This window comes from Xenopus laevis, chromosome 8L (genome assembly GCF_017654675.1).
Source record: "Xenopus laevis strain J_2021 chromosome 8L, Xenopus_laevis_v10.1, whole genome shotgun sequence".
Lineage (NCBI taxonomy): Eukaryota > Metazoa > Chordata > Amphibia > Anura > Pipidae > Xenopus > Xenopus laevis.
This window is the reverse complement of record NC_054385.1, coordinates 89,283,790-89,306,545: the sequence shown is the minus strand read 5'-3', so window position 1 is coordinate 89,306,545 and position 22,756 is coordinate 89,283,790. Positions and strand designations below refer to the sequence as shown.

At 37.7% G+C, this 22,756-nt stretch overlaps 1 protein-coding gene across 1 annotated transcript in view; it reads right to left on the bottom strand.

Annotated features, from left to right (window-relative positions):
* LOC108698790 (tumor necrosis factor alpha-induced protein 2) overlaps positions 1-1,587 on the bottom strand; it is a 47,009-nt gene extending 45,422 nt beyond the window's left edge. Inside the window, exon 1 of the mRNA XM_041573082.1 lies at positions 1,445-1,587. The gene's annotated coding sequence lies outside the window, so the exon portion shown is untranslated. The remainder of the gene's footprint in view (positions 1-1,444) is intronic.
* Between the last annotated feature and the right edge of the window lie 21,169 nt (positions 1,588-22,756).

Sequence of the window (22,756 nt, the reverse complement as noted above, 5' to 3'; positions counted from 1 at the left end):
AAGGCTAGGGCCAGATGATTGCGGATCCTGGCCTGCGCAGATCTGACCCTAGCCTAAGAGCTAATTTACTAATGGCAGCTGCAAGAGCTTGCCAGGTGATAATAAGTTTAAAAATGTAACCGACACCATGCAGGTAATTCCCATGTCAGGCAGTGGGGTTGATTTAGGGACTTTGATGCTATTTTGTTTTGGAGTACAGCACTCCAAGTGCCTAAAACTGTACCATATACTATTACTCCCAGGGGTACAAATTTGCACACATCACAGCACAACTCATATAGCTCTTGCACAAGTTGCACCTAGCATTGATGCTGAGCTGCTGCACTTTGCACCCTTGTAACAGTTGGGTAGAGCAAGGGAGTCCTGAACTTGGCACCTTTTACTGATACGCACACTGGCATGAATTCATTGTGAACATTAACATGAAGGAGGTGACGTAGATAACGAGATGCCAAAGAGTCTGAGACTATCTTTGTAATGGTAGCTCACCAGCCTGAACCAGAAGAAATTTCTCTTGTCCAATATTAAAGGGCTTGTTCACCTTCAAACACCTAGTTGTTTTCAGAAAGATCACCAGAAATAAAGACTTTTTCCAATTACTTTCTATTTTCTATTTGTCACTGTTTTTCTAACATTAAAGTTTTCACCTTCACCTATGTCTTTCTGAAACAGTTCTGGTGGTGGTGGTGGTAGTGGTGGGGTCACCGACTCTGTAACTGTTCTAAATTGATACCTTTCTTATCTTTGTCCCTGCTGAGCAGAATCACTGAGTTTCATTACAGGGAACTGTTTGAATTGACACAATAGTTGCTAACATCCCACAGATGCTGCTGAGAAATGTATCAACTTAATGCATCAACTATTGTAGCAAATTGTAACCATAGACATTATAGTTTAAACTTAAATTTTTGAGAAATGGTAAAAAAATTAAAGATGGAAAGCAATTGAAAAAAAGTCTTTATTTATGGTGAACAATCTGAAAACAACTGAACTGAAAAAAGTATTTGGAAGGATGACTTCTGGTGCTCTTGATGAACTCTGGAGACAGTTCACCTGGAGAAAAGATGGGAATGTTCACTAATCCTAAACGTCATTCTCTCATTTTAGTAAATTGTGGTTGGGAATTTTCATCTTTGGTGAAAATTCTCCAAATTTGAACTTTCCTCCTTTAGTGAATAAGCCCCATAGACTACCCTAACCACAGTTTGAAGTGATTATGGATATTTTTTTCAACTTTACTTAACATTACACATTGTTTTCATACGAAATAAGAAACTGCATTATTGATCATATTATCTTGTTAACATAAAGTTAAATGGTTGATACACCAACTCATGCCAGGGGGAACTGTGACTGTAATATCCCCAGTGCTCTAAATGAAGGACTGGCAATATAAAGAATTGTATTAAAAAACACACAAAAGACACAAACATGTAGCATTTACCTGTCTGAAATTGCTTTTCACTTTCGCCCAAGTGTTTCCATGGTCCAAGTATTTCTCTTATAAATACTGCATCTGTATTTTATTGTAGTGATCCCATTTATGCTTTATGTTGTTCTTTGATTTCTGTAGCTCCAACTGCTAAGGAAAACACAACATTTATGGTATAAACTAATGTAAGTCCTCTTCAGTTCACTAAACTGACATGAGTGGGCTATTTTAGGAAGAGACAGTCTACAAGGAGATCTAATTACGACTCTTTCCCAAAGCCAACAACATGTTTACAGGAGAAGGTATGTATTCATTAGCTGAACAGACTGCTAAACAATAAATGACTTGCGTTGCAGAATAGAATAAACTGGAAAATTCAGACTTTGCAGATATGATTGATTCATTTTGGTACTGTAAAATGAAAGCTTCTTTACATGTATTCCTTTATTGAGCAATATTGCTCAGCTATGAACAGAAATGGGAAGTAACTAAATGACAGTCGTACAACTGTTGTAATGTACCATAAAGCTGACCCCAGCTGACCTAGGATCCACTTATTTTGGCAGTCATGAACACTAATAATGAACACATAATGATATGTTATTTAATCACAGTGGGTGCACAGGGACCTCAGGGTGCTATCAATAATAAAATAAATCTAAATGCACCCTCCACTGACAAAATAAGTAGAGATTCAATTCCCTGTGGTTTGCAGGGTATTGAAGAAATTATAAGCAAAAGAAAGAATTATTCCCCACTGCTACATGGGTATAAGTGTAATACTAAAGCACAGCTTTTATTGTAACCATAAAAAAGGTAAAAAATTGTACAAAAAAAGTAACAGGTTTCCATGTGCTGTGCAACACAGAATAATGTGTACATATTTTAATTAGTATGGGGAGTAAGTCTGAAATACAATGAGTAGACAAAGTAAGATTAAGCTAGGTCAATGAAGATGTAGGTGCACAGAATGCACCTCTGTCCAACAGTGTATTTATATTGCACTGGGTACCCCCCAACCTTACCCAGGCCCAACCCTGCCGCTCCTGTCTCCTTGCATCCCCAGCTCCTTACAAAGGAAACAGACTGCACGGTCCATGCCTCCATTTTCCCTGGACCCCCTATAACCACAGGGTCTGCTTCCTCTATCTGCTTCTATCCCTTCCTGTCTATGAGTGAATATAGGATGCCAAATCAGCGCTAAACTACGCTAGTACCCATCTGGCCCTCAAATGAATTGCTAGTATGCCAAGTAAATCCTCACCTAAATTAGCCATATCACAATTAAAACATCAGTGAAAGAAATGTTTTTTGTTCTACTAGCAATTAAAAATCCCATTAACAAGGAGAATAACACCTAACACTCTTTTCACCCAATAACTTGGGTTTAGCATAGGCACTAACAGCTCAATTTTAACTTAATTTATGGTTACAGTTAAAGTGTTATTATTTCTCTCAGTACACTGCACTGATTCCTGAAAAAATAGAAATAAAATTCAAGGAAAACTAGGGGAGCATTTTTTTTAAAATTGGTTAATTTCATTATCATTCAATATAACAACTTGGGACCAATAAAAAAGAAAGTCAAGGCCTTTTAGATACATTGTTTGACTTCAGAGAGTGACAAAGGTCCCATTGGTCCTATTATTGTTGCCGCTCTCATTGCTGGACTTGCGTGTAAGATTATGACTGTTTAGTCTTCTAAGTTTAGTAATCCTCCTGCTAGCATTGTACATGCAATCAGGCATTTGTAGTGTACAGGAAACTCAGGAACCTCTATCTAGTTTATTTTTGAAAGGTTTTCAAATGCACATTTTCAAATATCTTCTATCAGGTCTGTGGTTTCTAAACTTTTTTCTTTCAGTTAGCAACCTCCTACTGATGTGGAGAAAATGATTAAATCTTGCTTTTCCAGTGGAACCTGGTCCTAAATGAATGCCTCTGGGTCAAGCATAGTTATGCCCATGTTTCTTGGATTGTCCACCTTTAAAGAAGATAACATGGGTCATGGTTACTCACTCAGGGCTGAAGGTACTATAAAGCCTTTGCGTGGAATTGAACCTTTCTAAAAGGGTGTTAGTGTTCTTATTACATGTCATGGACCTGGAAGCAAGACGAGAAAACATTTAACAACCAATGATGCACTGTTTCCTTAAAAACAGTATTATGAGCATTTTATTTTCAATTGCATCGATATTCCTGGTTCAGTCACATGCCGAGCTATGAATAAGCTTCAAACAAGGATGTTACACCATATAATTATTTATTTATTTATTGAAAGTCATGAGAACTACACGTGGTCATTAAATGTTTAAATATAAGATCACATTGCAAAAAATTCTTACGGCAGAAAAATATGCTTTTTATAAAGCCCATTAAGTGGCAATGATTTTATTTTAAACTGTTTATTTTGTGTATTTGTTGCAACTGAAAATAAACTGCTGGAAAGAGACTACACTAATCATGAGTTGTGATTGTGCCGTGGGCTGCTTTACACCCAGAAAGCTGATCCCAACTACCTAATCCCTGACAGTATGTATTACTGATATTTGAGTTAAGTTTCCCCAGACTTTGTCAGATGTAAGTTATGGCCATATACCACACTTTTTCATTATTATGTAATGTACCTGTATGAAAAAAATTGAAAAAAGACCCCTGCTCTCAGTCTATAATGTCCTCTAATGTACTTGATGAATCAGATCTGTACAGCTACAGGCTGAATTATTGGGTAATGCCCACGTGGATTTGTCCATGACATTTCCTCGCCTTCTGCATGCCATACTATATTCTCTATCTAAAACAGGGTCCCACTTAATCTCCAAATAACCTTCTTTATTCTATAATGCCTGTTAATAACAATATTATCAGTACTTAAATTATCAGCTACACCTCAAAATGGAATCCAAAAATGAGGGGCAGATTCCAGCGGCCTCTAAAAGAAGAACAAGGGCAACATGCACTTCTCAGATAGAAATTCATTACAGAGACTTAGGTTCTCCATCAGGAGTTATTTTATTCGCCCTCCCTTTGCATGCAGCTAGAACACAATTTGTTTTCTATTCTGATTAAAAAGCAGTATTACAAGTTAAAGCTAGACCCTCCATTCAGTATGATAAAAAGTTCAAAGTAAACCATTTATATATAATTGTTAATGTGATAATAAATCAATTGCATCTTGTTTGTTTTCTTTATGAATATATATTGTTATACCCCATCTGCAGTGATAAAAGACTAGTCTTATACATCCTTGTGCCCATGTTCAAATAAAAATGTGTTGATATGCAAGGGAACAATCTAATACAGGTATGGGACCTGTTATCTGGAAACCTATTATCCAGAAAGCTTTGAATTATGGAAAGGCCATCTCCCATTTTATCCAAGTAATCCAAATTTTTTAAAAATGATTTGATTTCCTTTTTCTCTGTATTAATACAACAGTACCTTGTACTTGATCTAAACTAAGATATAATTAATCCTTATTGAAGCAAAACCAGCCTATTGGGTTTACATGATTTTCTAGTAGACTTAAGGTACAAGATCCAAATTAGAGAAAGATACATTATCTGCAAACCCCCAGGTCCCAAGCATTTTGGATAACAGGTCCCATACCTGTAGTCAAATTCTGTATTTGAAACTAATGCTTAACTAAAACAGACAGCATTTCTCAACTAGATATTGCGACCTGCATATATACTTAACTTTCCTCTTTGTGGGCAGTTATGGAAATATTTCACCATGCTCTTACATGAGGACATTAATTCTTCTAAGGCTCTTTCGTTTTCTTGTCAGAGGCATGAGGGAATTCATGGATGACATCCAAACCCTGGGGGGTTTGGCTAAGAATTTTATTCTCCCTGACAAATGTTAAGAGTAAGCATGATGCTATTATATATATTTATCTTTTATATTTCTGCACTGTTTATTTTTTGTAGTTTACTCAGTGAATTCACACTTAAGATTTCTAGTTAACTAAGATTTACAGAAATATTTTATAGTAATATATTTCGCCTCTTCTTTATCTGGAACAAATTTCTTACTTTTTATTAAAGCTATAAAATTTTATATATTATTCCTATAAGAGCATGTCACACTGAATGATTTTGGGTAATGTGACTGCTGTATTTTCTCTTATCCAAATTTGAGGCACCGTGCTTCATTGTCCCAAGAAAATTGTGTGGATTTGTCATTCTAAGCAAAAAAATGGTGGGTAAATTGCTTGTTCTTTTATTGTCTACCATTGCCCTAACTTATCTAATGAGTGTTTCCTGTTTACAGACTACCAGGAACAATAGCAGGATGCTTGCTCAGCTTTAGCATAACTCACACTTTTTGAGAAATTGAAATTTCCATTTTTTAGCTCTTGTTTAGCTCTATAAACGATGCATTATTTTAAATTTCCATTTTTTAGCTCTTGTTTAGCTCTATAAACGATGCATTATTTTAAATTTCCATTTTTTAGCTCTTGTTTAGCTCTATAAACGATGCATTATTTTCTTTTGAAATCACAGTTTAGTAGAATGCTTAATTGATATACTGGGGCATGGTATTTAGGTATATGTTTTATATTGTGCTGATAAGTCATATGTTTTTCATGTGCCTATAATGTGTAAGGAGTTCTGTTCTGGAATTTCCACCTGATTAAACATTGAATGCTTTGGTTTTGCTTTAGGGAACCTGATTCCTTCATTTGGCAAGAATAATTCCCCCACATCTTCCACTACACTGGTAACTTATAGCTGTATTATCGTGCCAAAAGGAAGTAGCGTCAGTGGTTAAGAAGTGATCCTAAAGCAGAACTGAATGTAAAGGCTGGCAATGTAATAAATGTAGGTTTATTTTTCCAGAGTGGGGACACACAGAAAAGGAGGCAACAGCCCAAAAGAATGAACAAATGACATTCTAAGGCAGACTGTGGGTCAGAATGAGAGTAGGCTGTCAGACTGGCTAATGATCATGTACCAAAGAGTTAGACCTACAGAGGAATAACATAATGTCACAATACTATTTGGGCAGTAGAGATGGGTGAATTTGTACCGGTTCCCCAAAAAATTTGCGAATTTACAGCAAAATTCGCAAAATGTCGAAAATTTTTTGAAACACATTGAAGTCAATTGGTGTTAACTTTGATGCCCGTGACAATTATTATACGCGCACCTATCTTGTCTAAATGCATTAAAGTCAATGGGTGTCAGAATAATTTTGACGGACAACAATTGTTATGCGCGTGACTATTCTGACATGCGCCAAAAAATTTCTCACTACAGGGTAGACTAAAGACATACAGAAATGCAGAACTAAAACTCTTTTCTGCAGCCAGGGGTTGGGCCTAAAAAATAGCACAATGATCTAGCAACCGTGGGTGTTAAGCAGAGTTTTCTATATGGATTATTTACATAGTGTGTAGTAAGGTAGTAATTTACGAGAAACAACTCATAACCCAACACGTACAAAAACAACTGAAGAGGTTAAATGCCAGGTCTAGTGGAGGAGTTGGTCTAGATCAAGGCTCCCCAAACTTGTTCACACTTCAGCCACAATTGGTTTTAAAAAGAGTTGGGGAGCAACACAAGAATGAATAAAGTTCCTGGGGGGGGGTGACAAATAAGGGCTGTGGTTGGCTATTTGGTAGTCCTGATGTGGACTGGCAGCCTAAAGTAGGCTGTGTTTGGCAGTACACCTGGGGGCAGATTTACTAAAGGGCGAAGTGAGTAACGCTGGCAACAATTGGAGAGCGTTACACGCTTTCAGGCACTTCACAGATTTACTAACAGGCACAGTTGTGACTTCGCTAGCGAAAGAGACAAGTGCTAGTGGTCATTCACACTCTATCTCCAGGCGAATTTTCGCTCTGTCAAATGGACGTTACTCCGCAAATTCACTAAGATGCAGATTTTACTGAACGTTACCTCTTTCTCCTGACTTGCCCTTGCCAGCTCGGACCAGGCGAATTGCATTGGAGTGCATAAATCTTCTTCAATCTTCTGTTACTTACATCATATTTTTAACTGAAAAAGTTTCTAAGTCCCAAAAAACACTGGCGCCTTTTCCTTTTTTTCAGAGTGATAGCCTGCAAAAGTCCTTAGAATTTTTTCGGGTAACCGGGTTCCCCCATACATTTTCTAACATATGGAACATTAACTATACAACGTTCTTATGTGTAGGGCATTATAACTACAACAACTTTATTAAGGTTCCCTGGGCTTGTGTAATGTAATGTATTTGCTGCAACATATACGTCCATTCAACTTTATAATTTCCCGCCGTATGCAAATTAGCCTGAGTGAAGACCTCTAACGAAGTTGCGCTAGGCATAATTGAACGCTAGCGCATCTTCACTTCGATTGCCGAAGTAACAACACTAGTAAAAATTCGCCAGCGGTCAGCGCCCTGGATGCAACTTTGCATTTTAGTAAATTAGTGTTGTCATGAGCAAATTTTCGCCTGGCGAAGTGTTGCGATGGCTGCATCTTAACATATATGTCCTAGGTTAGAATCAAACTCTGGACCTAGTGCTATGGGAAGTTTCAGTTGCAGGTATTTTTAGATACATCTGAAACTTATAAGAATCATATCTAATTATAATAATTACCATTGTTTCCATGTTTACCATTGCTACCAAAGTTACTATTGTATCCATAGTGCATTTGCTATCAGTTAATATTGCTACCATTGTTGCTATTGTTTCCATAGTTATCATTGCCATCATAGTTACTAATGTTTCCATGGTTACCATTTCTACCCGAGTTACTACTTTTTCCTTAGTTGCTATTACCATAGTTATTACTGTTACCATTGCTACCATAGGGTTCGTTTTGATTAAATACAATGCAATATGGTACATTCAGTGTGATAAATGCAACTTTTTGTGTGTCCGCTATGCAATACAGTGCGCTAAACCCTTATCGCATTAAATAATATATATTTCCGTTACCTATGTTTTCGCTAACGGCCAATTGAAAGTAGCAAGAATGCTTAATTTTCCCCGATTCAATTCAACTCAAAACTGCTTATCGCGTGAAGCTTTTTGTTTCAATAGTTACCTTTGCTATCAGTTACTTTGCTACCATAATTACAATGATTGGATATATTTAATTGAAAAGGAGGAACCTATAATGTTAACCTTTCACATCATAACTGATTGCAGAACTTTCCTTGTATACAAGGGCCTTATTTTTATTACAAAACGGAAAATCATTTTCTTAGAAACAAACAATTTAACTTCCCTATTCTTAGTGGAATGGTTGCAGATTAATTCAATGTAGTATTGTGTAATGCAGCTTGAATGGGGAAATGCACCAAAAAGTGAAAAGATAAAAACTTTTCAAGGAGGTGACAATTATAGGCACATATTTGCGGGTTCGGGCCAATCGCACACCCCCCTTTCCGGGTCGTGGGCGGGTCTGGGTTGAGCTCTTGCTGCCTGCTCTTCGCAACCTTACAATGCCGGCCTCCGACTTCTGGGTTCAACTTTTATAGACCTGCACCTGCTTGACCAGCCCCTGTTGTGACGTCATCGGCGGGTCGGGTCTATAAAAAGAACCGGAAAGTCGGGCTCGTGCAGGTGGAGGGATGGAGATGTAAAACCTGACCCGCACATCACAAATGCACAAGATGGAAGCAGTAATGGGCAGAAATATAAGAAGTTTTAGATATTATCCTGCCAATGGTGTAAATACACGAATTCATGATGCAACCAGTAATACAGTATATAGTATTATAATATGTAAATGTAAAGGAGAACAGTGCTACTTTAGCTTAAACGTTTTTGAGGAAAACATTTTATATAATATATAAACAAGCAGATTTCTATTGGAAAAGTCATAGCCACTTATACTGTGAATTCAGGTTAATATAAAGGGTCAGTATACACATTTAAACACCTCTGCAGAAAATGTCCACAATAAATAGGACTTATGATGAAAATGCATGCTGCCTATTCTTTTAAGATAAAACCATATCCAATTCTAAAGCACTATATCAAAAGATTTTTTTTCTTTTACCCCGTTATATAAACAGAGTAATTTGTTCAGAGTTCCTTATTTGAACAAACAAACAAACCTATCCCTTCCCTAAGCTGCAGCATTTGATCATATCATGTTCAGAGGGCTTCTCAGTGGACAAGTAATAAATCCTTATTGGAAGCAAAACCAACCTATTGGGTTTCTTTAATGTTTTGATTTGCTACCAGACTTATGGTATGAATATCAAAATTACGGAAATATACATTATCAAGAAAACCCCAGGTCCCAGATGTACCAACAATTTTAAAAAAGCATAGATATTTTTTTAATTACAACAATAGCCAAAAAGTATGTTCAGAACAAGCCCTATACAGCTCAGGTTTAAAAGGGGTGTAAACTGTACCTTTTAGTATCACAAAGAACTTGTTACTGGGACAGATTATTGGAAGGTTAGGAAAGGCAAAGCTATTGTGAAACACATTTGTACCAATGAAATAACAGTATAAAGCTGGCCATAGACGCAAAGATCTGATCGTAAGAATCGAGGATTTGTACGATTTTCGGACCGTGTGTGGAGAGTCCCGAGATTTTCCATCCAGCGGAGATCCGTCATTTGGTTGATCGGACAGATTAAAAGATTTCTTTCGGCTGCCGATAATATCTCTGCGTGTATTGCCGATCTTACGATTTTCAGAGGGAGACTGTCACTAGCTTTGGTCGGACAGATTGCTGTCAGGGGCAGAACATCGGCTGATCTGTTCTTTTACTACTTTATTTGAACGGAATGGTTAGTGGCAGGTCGGGAGATGGGAAGTCCGATCGTAGGATGATTCATACGATCGGATCTTTGCGTCTATGGCCAGCTTAAGAGCAAGGGGCAAGGTTCTCAAGTATGATTTAAAGAAAAAAACATTTGGAATGTTTACATTTCCAAGTAAAATTATAAAAAAAAAACATCTGAAAATCTGATGACTTGGATACTTATCTCAGATAACTACTTGCTATTAGTGAAGCAGAGGAAGCCTAGGGAGATTATTGTGTGACTAAGACATTTGTGTAGAGGGGAAGGCTTCAGGTTTTTTAGAGAACGCAACAGTCCAAGAAACACATTAACCTTTGTCCGTTTTCAATGCCGGGCCTCTGATACATTCATGCTGTATTTTGTACACCAAAGCCTTTAGTTATGAATGCCTTTTCTACCAGTGTGATACTTTTCCCACTACTGTTCCTGTTGACCAGGATATTTTGAATTCTCTGAGATCTAAAGACAAGCTTTAATACCTTGTTTACTGGAAGGGGTTTGGCCCTGGTGAAACGTCATTGGTTAAATTATGGTGCTCCTCGTTTGCTTTAAAATTTCCATTCCATCTTACCTCTCAATATTTACAAAACCGTTGTAAATAAGGATCATTTGTCTGTTCAACTCTCCTATCCATGTAAAACCATATGAGAGTAGATATGAGAGTATTGCCCCCAGAATATGCATCTTTAGAACATATAGTACACACAGAGATCAGAGTTCAGAAAAGGAACAGAAAGAAATATATATAAATTTAAAATATGCCCTACGTTTTTCATAGCCCCAGGCTACCTCCTCACAAGTGTTGCGTAAGTTGAGAGTTGCTTCTGAGAAGTAGCCTGAAGCTATAAAATGCATAAGGTGTATAGTTCGTATACTTTTAGCTCTTCATGCAATCTGCTGCGTTAGTGTGTGTGAGGACTATGGTATACACTATGTATACTAGTACACATATTTACTCTCAAGCCCAGTGAGCCCCTGGAGGGTGTTTCTTAAGCATGGAGCATTGGGTATCCAGCCCAGCTCACAAAAGAGCTAGCATACCATCTCTCAGTGGGGACCACCAGTGATTGGGTAACTTCTGGAACAACATACTATTTTTTTGACAAAGTTGGCATCTGTATTTTCAGTCCCTGCTTAAATATGATACCCTCAAATAATGGCTGTCCTAATTAATTCCTTGACTCTGAATATGAAACTCTGCTGCCTGACCTTGACCTTTTGCCTGTCCTCAAATTATGTCTTGTCTGCTGCTTTGGGTGTTCCCTAATTTTCTTAGTGGGACAGGAACCTTGCAACCATGTTGCAGTAGAAAAATAAGGTTTTTATTGCATAAACATTGCATAAATTTGAGTTAACTTTTAGTATGATGTAGTGAGTGATATTCTGAGATAATTAGTAATGGTTTTATTGTTTTATTGTTTATGGATTTTGAGTTATTTAGCTTTTTACGCAGCAGCTCTCCAGTTTGCATTTTCAGCAATCTGGTGGCTAGGGTCCAAATTACCTAGCAACCATGCATTAATTAAGAGACTGGAATATGAATAGGAAAGAGCCTGAATATAAAGATGTAATAAAAGTAATAAAAAAAAGCTATAACAATACATTTGCGGCCTTACAGACCATTTGTTTTTAGATGGGGTCAGTGACCCCCATTTGAAAGCTGGAAAGAGTCAGGAGAAAAAGGCAAATAATTCAAAGTGATTCTGTCATGATTTTTATGGTGTAGTTTTTATTCCTAAATTACACTGTTTATACTGCAAATAATTCATATTGCCATATAAAATGCCATTCCTAATCCAGCAAGTGTATTTTTTTAGTTGTAATATTTCAGTGTAGGCAGCCATCTCAGGGCATTTTGCCTGGTCATATGCTTTCAGAAAGAGCCAGTGTTGCAGAACAGAACTGCTTTCTGGCAGGCTAGTGATTCTTCTACTTAATGTAACTGAATGGGGTGGCAGTGGGACATGGGTTTTTACTACTGAATAGTGTTCTTATATGTACGAGGGAGCTGTTATCTGGTTACCTTTCCGTTGTTCTGCTGATGGGCTACATTGGAAGTTGGAGTTGGTCTCTGTAGTAGACTGTAGTTTATCAGAGCACAAGTCACATGACTGGGAAACTGACAATATGTCTAGCCCCATGTCAGATTTCAAAATTAAATATAAGGTGTATGTTTTTTTAATGGGTATGGAAGATCTACGTTTGGTTGTGTAAATTGCCTGTGTCATTAAGTGCACTGCACGTGAGGAGCAGGATGGACCCAGCAGTGCTGAGTGCAGGAGCAGTTTAAGATGCAAGTATCTTTAATGAAGGGGCCTAATGACTGCTCCAAAAATTGCCTGAAAGCAACCATACTTGCAGTTTGTGAATAAGCCCTTAGTTAAACCCAATATATACCCACAGTCCCACAATTCTATAATAATAACAATTCCCCCTCATCAGCTCAACTAATATCTTACATATGTGTGATTTCTCTGCTACCAACACTGCAAACTTGGCATCCTTGGTAATCTGTAAGAGATTTGGGGAATATCTGTTGTAAGAACTGTACTAATGTTTATTTGTGCATGATACCAACGTGGTGATCTTATTATCTTAAACGTATATATATATATACAGAGTAAATATTTGACTTGTGCATTTTCACACACACTCCAGTCCCCAGATTGTGCTTTTCTCATTTCTCTTCCTTTCACATTTTTTGGTGTGATGCTCCTCTTTCATAATATTTGCATGCAGTGTACACCTGCTCACAATGATTTACAAAATATAACCACAATGTTTTGGGGAAGATTGTGTTTAGGCAAGTTCTTAGAATTTTTTTTCATTTCTTGTCAAGGAGACATTTATGCAGGAAATCAATATTAATGTAATTTACTGGAAATTATGCATGATTAAAAGATCCTTTGTAACTAAATTAAGTCAGCAAAAGATACGGTTATATTATGCCACATATCATCTAAACAAGGAGGAACCCCACTCTTGCTCTGATAGTGTTGTACTCCCCGGCAACTGAGCACTAAAGATTTATTCATGGAGAGAATTATAATACATTTATATACATCAAAAATTCATAAGTGTCCCTAGTATTACCCAAACCAACCCCTTGCTTCACACAATTCCGGTGGCCCTACAGTGCTTACCATGGTCCAATAACATCATTCTGCAGTACATTATGCTACCCTCACCATATTACCTTGAAGAGCTTCATTCTTATGGACAGTGGTGTAACTATAGAGCAAGCAGACCCTGTGCTCGCTACAGGGGGCCTGGGGGTAGGGGGTCTGGACAGCAGGGTCTGCTTCCTCTATAGCTTCTCCCCCGGGCATTCTCTTACATAACGTGCTTGTGGTGTTTATACAAATGGCCTGTAGATGTCACTGTGCTCAATACTTATACTGTGCATACTTTCTATACAGCTTGTGGTGTTAGAGTTGCTTACTGTTGTGTAATGGCTGCATGAACCTGCTAATAAAGCACTGTTATATTCTACTCATCCTCGGCTACCCAAAACATAACAAATTGACGACGAGATGTCTCTTCTACCTCTGCATCAGCCTGCAGCTTTTCTCCCAAACTCTGGTGAGCCTACCATACCTTTTACTGCTTGGATCTGTATGTTTAAAAATTACATTATTGCTGCTGACCAAGGGGAGATTTCTGCTGCTAGAAAGCGTGCTTTACTTATTCACTGCCTGGGAGCAGAGGGACAGCGTATATTCTATACATTACCATTACCTGATGATACTTATGAAACTGCTCTTACTGCTATAAAGAACTTTATCATGCCAAGAGTAAATGTGGTGGCTGAAAGATATAAATTCCACCAACGTGAACAGTGTAATGGCAAATCCACAATACAATTTGTAGCAGCTTTGAGAGAGCTGGTTGTTACCTGTGAGTTTGGGAATCTAACAGATGAAATGCTAAGAGACCAAAAAGTGAAAAAAACAAACTCACCTCGCATTAGAGAGAGACTGCTCCTAGAGCAGGATTTAACCCTTGCAAAGGCTATTACAGTTGCTAGCCAAATTGAAACAGCAGTGGCAGAGGCTAAAACTCTCAGTCAGGGAACTGCTTGGAATGTACAGACTGTGAATTCAGCACTGTGGCCTAATAATGCACAGTCTCAGGCAAAAAACAGTGCTAAGGAAAGGGATTCACCTACACTGCAAAACCGTGCAGCAAATACAAATAAAAAATACTGATTTCGTTGTGGTTCAATATAACACACTGCAAATTAAGCTACATGTCCTGCAAAAGCTGTACAGTGCCGCAAATGCGGAAAAGTAGAACATTTTGCTAAGATCTGCCGTAGTTCTGCTAAAGATGTTCATGAAGTCACTACTACAAATGTTACAGTATTAAGTGTAGATAAAGCTGGTACATTTATTCCAGACAAGTTTATATGCACTGTCAGTGTCAGTACTGATTCTGCTGACAAGGGACACTCCATTAACCTAATGCTTGATACAGGTTCAGCTGTTTCTACACTATCAAAGGATATTTTCTTGAAATACTTTGCTTGTTGAAAAAGATCTGCTTGTTGCACCTGCCCTGAAACTGGTCAGTTACTTAAAGGATCCAATCCCTGTGCTTGGTTGCTTGCCAGTGACTGTACAATTTGAATCATGAACTGCAAAATGTGACTTTTACATTGTGAATAAGGGTACTGCTATACTTGGAAGGGATCTCTTTGCTGCATTAAACCTATAATTAGTATATGGTCTCATTACTACAGCACCAGTGCCTGCCACACAGCCAGTGTCTAAATTTTCACCACAAAGCAACACTGTATAATAGTTATATACATATACATAAAGTCAACTGTGGCGAAAGAGGTAACTATCAGTAAAATCCGCACTTCACTGAATTTGGGGAGTAACAACCTTTCACCAGAGCAAAAAGTCGCTTGGCTATAGAGTGTGAATGAACGCTAGCGACTGTGTCTTTCGTTATCGAGTTGGCGCCTGCGCCTGTTAGTGAATTGATGATGTCCCTGAGGGTGGCAATGCTGGCGAATTGTCGCTAGCATTAGCCACTTCGTCCTTTAGTGAATCTACCCCATTGAATTCAAAGTCCAGATTTTTTTCAGTGACTTTTCTTTGCAAAATATATTGGAGTATATGGGGCCGATTCCCTGAAGGGTGAAATGAATAACTCTAGCGAAAATTCGCCAGCATGACGTCATTCAGGCACTTCGCAGATTTCCTAACGGGCAGCAAGAAATTAAATAGACCTAATGGGGTTTCAGGAACAGCCCTCTGAGTTTGCCATAGGCTAGAGCTTCCCAAACTGTGGGGCTGTCCTCCCTAGGAGGCACATGTTAGTGTATGAGGGGCTCAGAATGATTGCAATAATTTGGAAGTTTTCACTTATGTGGATATATTTAACAGTTTAACAAGTTGACTGTTACAGCCATTTTTAATAAATGTAAGGGAATGTGACACAATAGGCACAATAATTACAAAGAGAACAGTAGTGTCTACAAAGAAGCACTGCTGATATGTCACCACATTAAATTAAGAACATTTATGTTATATTGCCCACGTTAAAAAAAGCATTTTGGTTAAGGAGATGCCTTCTTCATTTGCATCCAAAACAGAAGGCATATGTAGTCACAGGACATTCAAAAAACCCCTCCTCTATATAGTAAATCCCTTCTGCATGTCAGAAGAATGAGAGCTAGTGAAATTCCCCATGTTTGTGGCTAGCAAATAATAGAAAATGTGGTTTTCCTGGAGACATAGCTTTAACAAATTTAGCTCTATGGCTCAGTTGGATGGAATGTTATTAGTTGAAGTTATTTGAAAGCCTCCATTAGGACTATTGAGCATCTTTTGTCAAGGGTGAATCCAGAATTTGACTTTGCAATAAATCAGTGCAATTTGAGGGCTTCCTTCACCAACAAAGACATAGTGGGGAAAAAACCCAGCACAAGTTGGCAGATTTATTTTCCCACAATGCGGCATTGTTCACAGAATATGCAAGAGGCATGAATATAACAACTGCACCAAATCCATAAGCCCTGGGAAATGAATGAACATTGCACTAGCATTTATGCAGTAACTATCACTGCATGTGTTTAACTTTGTATTTAACTGCTCACCAGCCAAACCTATCTTGTGGATCCAGTACACTTCTCTGCACAGTCAACTTTTCATAAATTGCTCCAGTTGTACGCATTTAACAGGAATTATGAGTAGTCATTTCTCATTTGTGACCCCAGGGCACAAATGCAAGAGTGCTAAAGGGCACAAGAAATTTTTCTGCCTTTCTTTGCACTTTGCATACTGTGTCAGGCATTGTAAATGAGTCCTTAATGATCGGAAATTAATTATTTCAGTGATGGAAAACTGTATTTATCCAATTTCTAAGGCCTGTTTAATATAGGATCTGTGCAGTATCATTCTGTCCCAAAATATTTCTATTTAAAGGTTGGTCCCACTGGTCAGACCAGTGCAAGGTGAAGAGTATACTCACAGGCAGGGAAGAGAGTGTATGGGCTCTGTGGGATGCACTTGGGCATGTGCATTACTGATCCTATTAAACCAGCCCATGTATGTTATTTGGCTTGTATTACCAATGTTTTGCCATGAGGAGTCCCTGTCATATTGGGGACCATGGCAAATTCCATCTAGCCCTTAGGCAAGCATTTTGCAGTACCAGGCATATATTTAAGACTAGCTAAATGTTATAGTTATTATGATTAATAGTTTATTATATTCTTCTTCTTATTATTAATATTTTTAATAATATTATTATCTTAATGTTGTTAATTGTTAAAGAAGTTTTGAGTAATTTTAAAGTAGTTTTGTGAATCTGAAAATGAAAAAATTTGTTGCTAAACTAAGCACATGAAACTTGTTCAGAAAGGGGCAATGATGGAGCCAGACTCACCATACAGGACATGCTAAATGTCTACATGTATTGTTTCTGAAAACACAACAGGCTTCTCTCCAGGAGAACAGGAGAATGAAGGCCATTCCACTTAAAACAGGTGAGGCTATTTGCATGGGGTTGGTTCTTAAAGGGGTGGTTCACCTTTAAGTTAACTTTTAATAGTAGTTATAGAATAACTAATTCCAAGCAACTTTTCAATTAGCCTTCATGTTTTATTTTTTACAGTTTTCAAATTATTTGCCTTCTTATTTGCCAGCTGGCCATAATAAGTGACAGTGAAACCCTATCCCACAAGAATTCATTTACTTTCTCTTTAAGCACCAATTTTCAGTAAAAAGGTATATTACCTCTTTTTGTTTTCCAAGGTTTTTAGATTTTTGTCCTTTAAATAATATGTAACAGTGCTGTCCAATGTCTGTGGTACAGAGGGCCAGATTTTTTTCGGCCAACATGATGAAGGGCTGATAATGGAAGCCAGTGTTGACCACTCCCCATTTTAAGAAACACCCACTTCAAACCACACATGTTATTATAAGAAATGTTAAGACCATACCCACATTAATGGTGGTAGCACAAAAAAAAAAATGGTTGGTGCTATTGCCAACAATCACTAACCATCACTCATTTCTGAAAAAAAATTGCAATAATAAGACATACCATTTGCTTCCTCTTCCCCTGTGGACAGCACAACAATCCCCAGCACATAATTAAATTCCATGGGGACCCTCTAACAAGTATTTACAAATGTCAAACCCCCACCAAGTTCACCTCCCACAGGCAGAGTAGGACAAGCAGAATAGGGCACACAGGGAGCACAGGGCAGCCAAAGTATGTTGCACACTGGCAGTGTAGGGCAGGCAGAGTAGGGCAAAGACAGGCAGTGTAGGGCAATGCAGGCAGAGTAGGGCAGGAGACAGGGAAACCTTTCAGGACCATGCAAGAAACTGATCAAGACCACTCTAAGATGAAAAGTACATACTGTACTACATACAGTGACACAATGTCAGTGCTGCTCCTACAGTCTGTATAAATTGTGACCAGGTGAACAATGGGGGCACGGACAGTCTGAAGTATGAACAATACAGGGGATTACAGGTGTGAGCAGCTCTATTTTTGGTGTGAGCACTGCACAGGCCAGTTAATCTCAGTTCTGATACCTTTAAATGTTTATACAAAGGTAAGCAGCACTAACAGCAGCCAGACTTTAATGGAGGGCCACACAAGGGGGAGGAGGGCCGCAGACCACCAATTGGACATCACTGATATATTATATTACAACAAGGGGCAGATTTATCAAAGGTCGAATTAAAAATTTGAAATTCAAATTTTTTAGTTTTTTATGGTCAAATTCGAATTGGATTCGAGTTTTTCAAAAAATTTTCTGGCCCTTTAAAAACTCAAATTCGACTATTTGCCACCTAAAACCTATCAAGTCAATGGAAGACATCCAGGGATCAATTTGGAGTTGTCAGCCTTCCTGACATTCAAGTTTTTTTTCGGAGAAAAATACTCGAGTTTTTAAAATTCGAATCGAATTCTATTAAAGTTTTCAGGACCATTTAATTCACCAAAGTTTGAAAAAAATTAGATTTTTATATTAAATTTCGATTGGTCGAATTTCAAGTTCATTGGAGTTTATGGGAGTTTTAAAAAACTCACATGAATTCGAAATTTGACCCTTGATAAATGTGCCTCTAAGAGTAAACATTCAACAAGAATAAAATTATCCAACACCCATATGACCCATGTTACAAGGTAAGTTACACAATCAACCAATTCATCAAATTTAATTGATTTGGGCCTTTTTAAAGCAAATGCTATGGTATTCCACTGCCGGTTACACTAGCAGATCTTGGGAATTGAACAAGGGAATAATTAGTTACTTGCTGTTTCTATACATAGGTGGATTTGAAAAAATAGGAAATTATTAATTGTTTTTCGGAAGTGTGAGTGTGGCGGATGGTGCATGTAACAGTTGCTTGAAAGGGGTTTCCCAGTATTTCCCATTATTTGTCTGTTTATAATCACACACGCAGTTTAATGCCAGAAAAACATGAATACCATAATAAGATACTTTCCATGACATATCCTTCTTGGCAATCTTTATTAATTTCATAAGTCTCTCAATGGAGCTGGAAACCTGGATAAGGAAACAACTTGTTTGATGGCAGCCATCCAAGCCTGTGAAACTGCATATTTACTGTAAAAATTGTTTCCCATCCAGCACTTATCTGATTTATTATTGCAAGTCACTGCCAGTCCAGGGAGTTAAGCGATTTACCTTTGTTTCTCAAGTAATTAACTTGTTACTTAAAATGAGTTACCAAAGTATCTAGAGTGGAATATCTATTGTACCTACGAAAGTCCATGATTATATAAAAGAATACTGTTTGTATTTAGTAAGAGGTTGTTGAGCCTTCCCAAAGGCCCCGGACACACATGAGGAGATCTGCCGTATTTTTGGCACGGTTTTTAAAAAAAGATACCTACACATTCAGGCCCAGAAGTTGAGCATATAGATGTGAGTTGTGCTCAGGTTCTCTGTTGCTATAAAGTACAGACAAAATGCAGAACTTTAGAATTTATAAACGGAACACAAACATTTACAGTATGTGCGCACATTTGCAGGGTCTCAGATTCCTGGTACATTAAACAGGGACTCTCCAAGTGAGATACAATTGACACGGTGTCCTACACATGTATAAAAGTGAATAACTGAGTTCATTGTAACAGATTACAGACAAGGGTGAGTTATTTAAAGGCATAATATAACACTTCAGGTATTACCTGTCCATGGTAGCTTCCCTAAATTGCCTTGTTCAAACCATGAAAAATACTTTCTAACGTGATTTTGCACAATTGCATTCAAACGACACAGGAAATATCATCCACAGCATTTTAAGTGATTTTAAACAGGGAAAAAATATCCTATGGGGCCGATTCACTAAGGGTCGAATTTCGAAGTAAAAAATACTTCGAAATTCGACCCTCGAATTGAAATCCTTCGACTTCGAATATCGAAGTCGAAGGATTTAGCGCTAAACGTTCGTTCGTTCGATCGATCGAAGGATTAAATCCTTCGAATCGAACGATACGAAGGATTTTAATCCAACGATCGAAGGAAAATCCTTCGATCAAAAAAAGTTTAGCAAGCCTATGGGGACCTTCCCCATAGGCTAACATTGACTTCGGTAGGTTTTATCTGCCGAAGTAGGGGGTCGAAGTTTTTTTTAAAGGGAAAGTATTTCGTTCGAATCGTTCGAATTCGAACGAATTTAACCAATTCGATGGTCGAAGTACCCAAAAACTACTTCGAAATTCAAAGTATTTTTCATTCGAATCCTTCACTCGAGCTTAGTGAATCGGCCCCAGAGTGTGCTTACTGTAAAGGCTACAGACTGACACTTTTATTAGGGAAAGCCAGCAGTGCTCAATATGCCCATCTACTGTCACAGCTTCTGATAACAGCAAATGAAAAGCATTACGGCAGGTGGAGGTCCACCTCTCACTGCTCCCTGTTAGTGATGGGCGAATTTTTTCGCCTCATTTAGCCGAAAAAATGACGCCTATAGACTTGTATGGCGGCGTGCGTCAAAAAAAAAAGACATATACATGCATTTTTGATCGTGCACCGCTGGCTACACTGTGAGTGCTGGTACTGTGGGATAATATATATATATATGTATATATATATATATATATATATATATACACACACACATAAAAGGTATAGGACCTGTTATTCAGAATGCTTGGTTTTCCGGATAACAGATCTTTCCATAATTTGGATCTTCATGCCTTAAGTCTACTAGAAAATCATGTAAATATTAAATAAACCCAACAGGCTGGTTTTGCTTTAAATAAGGATTAATATCTTAGTTTGGATCAAGTACAAGTTACTGTTTTATTATTACAGAGAAAAAGGAAATTATTTTTAAAAATTTTAATTATTTTAATCAAATGGGGTCTATGGGAGATGGCCTTTCCATAATTTGGAACTTTCTGGATAATGGGTTTCTAGATAATGGATCCCAACTAATTTTTCAGGAGTCACCATCACCATTTATTTATTTATCAAAGGTCGAATGTTAAGAGTTTTTTTATACTTCAAATGAACTAGAATGAACTCACCACTTGAATTGTAACCTAATTGATATGGAATGGAAAAAACTTGATTCTGCCAGTTTGATTTGCGAATCTCGAAAACCCGAATTATTGAGTTTTTGGAAAAAAAATAAAAAAAACTCGAATTGCATCATTTGAGTTTTCAGGCAATACCCTCTGGAAAAAACTCTAACATCTTGCAGGCTATTAACATCTTCAAATGGTTCAAGGGACCTCTGCCATTGGCTCCTACATGACCTTGACAGGTTTCAGATGGTGTGTTTTCAGATTCGAGCTATTTCCAGTGTCCAGGAAAATGTGTGTTGACCCAAAAAACAACTTGAAAACATGAATTTTCATGGAAAACAGTATTCAAGTATTGAAGTTGTATTCGTTTTGTTGCAGCGCATCAGATCGCGTCAAAATCGCTTGTGGAGTCCTACCCTTGTACCTCGCCCGTGGAAATAGCTTGAATCTGAAAATACACCACCTAAAACCTGTTGAGGTTCTGTAGAAGTCAATGGCAGAGGTCCCTGTAACCATTTGAAGATGTTAATAGCCTGCAAGATTTGTTCAAATCAAGTTTTTTTTCCCCTTAAAACTCGATCAATTTGAGTTTTCAGGTTGCGGGACTCTAACTCTCAGACACCATTCGAGTTTCGAGCTCATTCAAGTTCATTCAAGGTAGGAAAAACTCTAACACTTGACCTTTGATTAATCAGCCCCTACATACCGGTAAACCCAAAATGATTGAGTCTGGAACAAGGTACTGTTTTATTATTATTATTGTCCAGGAAAATGTGTGTTGACTCAAAAAACAACTTGAAAACACGAATTTTCATGGAAAACAGAACTCGAACCTTAATTTAAAAAGAATAAAAAAAAACCCTTAAATCTGCCCCAAATCTACTAAAAAATCATTTAAACATTAAGGGGTAGATCCAACGCGCTGCGACAAAATGCATGCAGCGCAGCGTCTGCATCCGACAGTCGTGCCGCGTCGGATCAAAAACAAGGTACTGTTTTATTATTATTACAGAGAAAAAGAAAATCATTTTTAAAATTTTTAATTATTTGGTTAAAATTGAGTCTATGGGAGAAGGCCTTCCGGTAATTCGGAGCTTTCTGAATTATGGGTTTCCAGATAACGGATCACATACCTCTACAGCAATGTCTGTCTGCCTCTACCTTACTAAGAAATCATTTACCCTGCAAAGGCCAGATATGAAAGAGCATTTGCTGCCCTCTGCTGGAATAATTGTAAATCTATGTTTGTGTTTAATATGTAAATGTTACCTAAGCATTCATCCTACCCAACTCTCCCTATGTCCCATAGTCAATTCCTGTTTTTGGCCGCACATATATATTTCAGTAGTTCTATGAACAGCCGATTGTCTTTTCTCCTTGAGTAAGCCACAGTTAATGGAATTGGTCATGCAAAAGCACCTAGAAATTGTAATAATTGTGGCTGCTTTTTATACCATTTGTTGGATGTACGTTACTGGTCCATTATTTTTTTTTTGTAAAACATGTCTTAAACCATTGCACCATGTC